The sequence below is a fragment of the Elephas maximus genome, chromosome 1 (genome assembly GCF_024166365.1).
Source record: "Elephas maximus indicus isolate mEleMax1 chromosome 1, mEleMax1 primary haplotype, whole genome shotgun sequence".
NCBI classification, from domain to species: domain Eukaryota; kingdom Metazoa; phylum Chordata; class Mammalia; order Proboscidea; family Elephantidae; genus Elephas; species Elephas maximus.
In genome coordinates, this window is record NC_064819.1 from 71032965 (window position 1) to 71038964 (window position 6000).

A 6000-nucleotide genomic window follows, 5' to 3' on the forward strand; every position below is an offset into this window, starting at 1 on the left:
ACTTGGTATGAGCCCTACTTCTGGGGTATTATTCAGTAAGAAATTATGTTTACAATCATAGTACAGGTTAGCAAAGATTCATTTTTTACTATTGTTATGGATCGAATCGTGTCCCTCCAAAATATGTGTCACCTTGACTGGGCCATGATTCTCAGCATTGTGTGACTGCCCACCATTTTATCATCTGATGTGATTTTCCTTTGTGTTTTAATTCCTATTATTATGATGCTAATGAGATGAGATTAGTGGCAGTTATGCTGAGACAGGACACAATCTATCAGATTAGATTGTGCTCTTAAACCAATCTCTTTTGAGATATAAAAAAGAGAAGCAAGCAGAGGGACATGGGGACCTCATACCACCGGGAAACAAAAGCCAAGAGAAAAGCACATCCTTTGGACCCGGGGTTCCTGCACCGAGAAGCTCCCCTACCAGGGGAAGTTTGATGACAAGGACCTTCCTCCAGAGCCGACAGAGAGAAAAAGCCTTCCCCTGGAGCTGACACCCTGAATTTGGACTTGTAGCTTACTAGACTGTGAGAGAACAAATTTCTCTTTGTTAAAGCCATCCACCTGTGGTATTTCTGTTATAGCAGCACTAGATGACTAAGACAATTACAGAAAAGAATAACAATATAGTTTAGAAACCTTTCCAGTAAGAAGGGTTGAAACAAAAACGGGATCTTGCTAACTATCCATCAGCTAACTTTGGATCCTATTCCCTGCACTTTCTGGTTGGCTTCAGTTCTGCCATCCTGCATTAAAAATTTGGACACTATGAGATCTTTCCTTAGGCATTAAAAAAAAAAACTAAACCAGTTGCTCTGGAGTTGACAACTCATGGCAACTTCATGTATGTCAGAATAGAACTGTGCCCCTCAGGGTTTTTGATGTCTGATTTTTCAGAAGCAGATCACCAGGCCTCTCTTCCAAAGTGCCTCTGGGTGGATTCAGTTAACAGCTAACCTTTCAGTTAGCAGCTGAGTGCATTAACTGTTAGCACCACCTGTCATGGATTGAATTGTGTCCCCCCAAAATATCTGTCAACTTGGCTAGTCATGATTCCCTTGTATGATTGTATGATTGTCTACCATTTAATCATCTGATGTGATTTCCCTATATGTTGTAAATGCTATCACAATGATGAAATAAGATGGATTAGGGGCAGTTATATTGATGAGATCTACAAGATTAGTCATCTTAAGCCAATCTCTTTTGAGATATAAAAAAGAGAAGTAAGCAGAGAGACATGGGGACCTCATACCACCAAGAAAGCAGCGCTGGGAGCAGCGCACATCCTTTGGACCTGAAGTTTCTGCGCTGAGATGATCTCATACCAAGTGATGATCAGGCCAACAGAGATAGATTCTTCCCCTGGAGCTGATACCCTGAATTTGGACTTGTAGTCTGCTTGACTGTGAGAGAATAAACTTCTCTTTGTTAAAGCCATCCACTTGTGGTATCTCTGTTATAGCAGCAGTAGATGACCAAGACACCACCCAAGGACTTCATTAGGCATTAGGTTTATATTAAAGTATACGGATGCATCTTTATCAGTTTCAAAACTTCACTCCCATGTACAATAAACTGGGGAAAGCCTAAAATCATGTCCAACCTTCCCGGAAAAGTGATACATGAAAATGCTTGTCATATCATCATAAATGAGATATGTCTGAACAGGGCTTCACCGTGTATAGGGAGAAAGGAGTAGAAAGCACTGTGGTGTGTCCTGTAACAAGCTGAGGTGTTAGAAGCGTAAAATTGTGGAATTTAACAAATGGCGTGCCATGTCATAAAAGATTTTACTCTACTTAACTCTATCTCCCCAATAAAAATTACTTTAAAGTAATTTTTTAATCAAATTATTATATTGCTCTGTTGTTATATCTAGTGACGATTCAAGCATTCTGTAGTACAGAGTATATGTACATTTATTTCTTAAGAGCATACAGATGTACACTTGCTAAGGTATACAATCTTCACAAGCCAACATATTAAACATTTTAACACAAGTTAAACCTTTATGAAAAATACAAATGCTGCCTTATACTATTCTTCAAAATATCTGTAGATACTACATAAAGGTGGAAGGTGCCCCAAATATCAGATGTCGCCATATACCATGTATTTTCTTCAAAGTAGAGGATGTTAGTTTTAACCATTTATTCTGAGAAATTCTGTAAAACAGCTGTGTGGTACCATCATCGTTAATCTATAGGCACCATCTTACACTATTGATTTATAAATGAAAAAATAAAAAGGAATGCAGTGGCAGGTGGGCATGAGTTTAGATTATAAGAACGGAGATATAGTTAGATTATAGATGTATAACTTAGTTGTGTTTCTGATTTCTAAACTAGGAATTCTCTGCATCATTAAACTCTCCCAGACAAAAAAAACAAGCCAGTATTAAAATAATAAAGAAGCAAGCAAGCATAGGAATGAATTGTGCTCCCTCTTGTGGCCAAATCCCCTTGAAAAGAAAATGTTCGAACAGGAAAAGCTACCTCTTGCGAACCCCAGGTGGAACATGGACTTGGAACCCAAAGAAACCCACCTACCACTGTAGATGCAATCTTAAAACAGGAACATGATTTTAATAGCTGGGCTTTCAATTTGGGATAACAGATACTGTTATGGGTTGAATTGGGTCACCCAAAAAGATATCTTGAAGCCCTAACCCTGATAGCTGTGGACATGACCTTGTTTGGAAACGAGGTCTTTGAAGATGTTATCAGTTAATATGAAGTCATACTAAAGGGGGTGAGACACCAATATGAGTAGTGTCCTTATAGAAAGAAAAGACGAGACACAGAGATAGACATAGAAGGATGGCCATATAATGACAGAGGCAGAGACTGAAGCTATGCACATTCAAGCCAAGTGTTATGGATTGAATTGTGTCCCAAAAAAATACATGTTATGAATCATAACCTCTATGCCTGTGGTTATAATCCCATCTGGGAATGGGTTGTCTTTGTTACATTAATGAGGCAGGATTAGTGTGGGGTGTATCATGAGTCAATCTCTTTTGAGATACAGAAGAAATTAAGCAAGTTAGGAAGCAGAGATGAGGGAAGAGAGACACCAAGTCAAATGAAGATCTTCCAGGAGCAGAAGCTCAAAGACAGAAGAACCTTCCTCCAGAGCCCCCAGAGAGAGAAAGCCTTCCCCTAGAACCCTGTGAGTCAGAATAGACTCAACGGCAATGGATCTGGCTTTGGGTTTAGAGCCGGCATCCTGAATTTAGACTTCTAGCCTCCAAAACTGTGAGAAAATAAGTTACTTTGTTAAAGTCACCCACTTGTGGTATTTCTGTTATAGCAGCACTAGATGACTAAGACACCAAGGAATGCCAAAGATTTCCAGGAACCACAAGAAGCTAGATAGAGCTAGTGCCCTGAGAGTGAGCATGGCTACATACACACACACACACACACACACACACATCTGTGTATATATACACACAGTGCCCTCAGAGTGAGCATGGTTACGTATACACACGCACACGCACACATACACACACATCTGTGTATACACACATACAGTGCCCTCAGAGTGAGCATGGCTATGTATACACACACACACACACATCTGTGTATATATACACACTATATATATACACACAGTGCCCTCAGAGTGAGCATGGCTATGTACACACACACACACACACACATCTGTGTATATACACACACGTATATATACTTGTCTGTGTATATACTACACCTGAACATACCGGTCTGTGTATAAACATGCCTATGCATATACTACACCTGTATATACAGGCCTGTGTATGTATACATCTGATATACTCCTGTGTATACACACTAAGGAAACCCTGGTGGCATAGTGGGTTTGGTTTTTGGTTTTGCTTATACACACTAAAACAATATACAAATTGCTTTGTGTATACTTTCATTTATATACATGTCAGTGAACATACACAACACCTGTAAATACACCTCAGTGTGTACACACGTCAGCATACATGTACTATACTATATATTGTTGTTGTTAGGTGCCGTTGAGTCAGTCCCAATTCACGGTGAGTCTATGTGCAACAGAACGAGACACTGCCTGGTATATTCAATATTCTTCACCAACACCATAATTCAAAGGCATCAATTCTTCTTCAGTCTTCCTTATTCATTGTCCAGCTTTCACATGCATGAGGTGACTGAACATACCACGGCTTGGGTCAGGCACACCTTTGTCTTCAAGGTGACATCTTTGTTTTTTAACACTTTAAAGAGGTCTTTTGCAGCAGATTTGCCCAATGCAATATGTCTTTTGATTTCCTGACCGCTGCTTCCATGGGTGCTGATTATGGATCCAAGTAAAATGAAATCCTTGACAACTTCAATCTTTTTTCTGTTTATCATGATGTTGCTTATTGGTCCAGTTGTGAAGAATTTTGTTTTATGTTGAGGTGTAATCCATACTCAAGGCTGTAGTCTTTATCTTCATCAATAAGTGCTTCAAGTCCTCTTCCCTTTCAGCAAGCAAGGTTTTGTCATCTGCGTATCACAGATTGTTCCCTACTGGAGAATGATATCAAATCTCCATAACATGTCTGGCAAGGCTCAGTATGATCTAGCTCCTGCCTACCCCTCTGACCACACCTAGAATCGCTGGCCTCCTCAGTCAGTCTGCTGCATGCACGCTCACCTTTGACAGATCCTCAGTGCTCCAAGCAACTCAAGTCTTCCCACGTTTGCCCCCTACGAAATTTTTCTTAGCCCCACTTTTTCATCTCGCTCATGTTTATGCATCCTTCTGGTCTCGGCAACTTCCTAAAAGAGGATTTCACAGGCCTCCCAGGTTAAGTTTGCCTTTTATAAGTCCTCATAGAACCCTGCATCATTCTTCCATAGCACCATTACCAAAACCAAAAACCAAACTCCTTGCTGTAGAGTTCAGACTCAGAGCAACCCTATAGAGCCATTAGCAACTGAAATTAATTATCTGCATAATCATGTTTAATGTCTGTCTTTGATATGTAAGCTTCCTGAGGGTAGGTATGAAGTCTTCTTTTTTTGTATTCCAGGGCCTAGTACGATGCCTGAGGGCACTGGCAGTTCAGTCGTAAAATTCTAGCCTTCCACTTGAGAAACCCAGTTTGATTCACCAATGCCCTCCATACATAGCCACCACCCGTCTGTCAGTGGAAGTTCCTGCGTTGCTATAATGCTTAACAGGTTTCACAGAAGCTTCCAGGCTAAGATGGACTAGGAAGAAAGGGCTAGTGATCTTCCGAAAACCAGCCAATGAAAGCCCAATGGATCAAAAAGGTCTGATCTGCAACCGATTGCAAAGGTGGTGCAGGACTACACAGCATTTTGACTCATTGTGCATGGGGTCGCCAAGAGTCAGAGGCCAGCTCAATGGCAGCAAACAACGACAATATAGTACAGTGTCTGGCACATATTTGTTGAAGAAATAAAGAATGACCTGAACACATGAAAGTTTTCAAGAAATACACCTGAGGCCCCAAAGGAATAGAATTTACTTCTAAAGACCCAAAATACTAAGTGAAAAGGCTTTGCTTTGAATTTTGAAACCAAATATTAAAGAATTATAAAAGCCAGAACTTAGAGCAACTTAAGCTAGATGAGAACATGAGAATACAATATCCTATTTGCTTATGAATTATATCAATGTATTTCCTGACATCATAAAATTATTTTATACCTTAAATGTCTAGAGGCAGCCAATCTCCTAAGAAACAGTAGAACTTGGCTAGAATGAGGACTTTGAGGATACCAGCAAAGCTTTAAAGTAGATGTTAGGGGAAAATAAGAGGGGGCTGACAGAGGGCAAGTAAAATAATCGACAAGTGGTACTGAGGGCAGAGCTGAGGCCCTGAATTTGCAGGGGCCCCAATCAACCAGAATTTAAGCTACATGAAGACAGTGTATTAGTTTCCTACAGCTGCTGTAACAAAGAACCATAAACTGGGTGACTTAAAACAGCAGGAGTTTATTCTCTCCCAGTTCTGGAG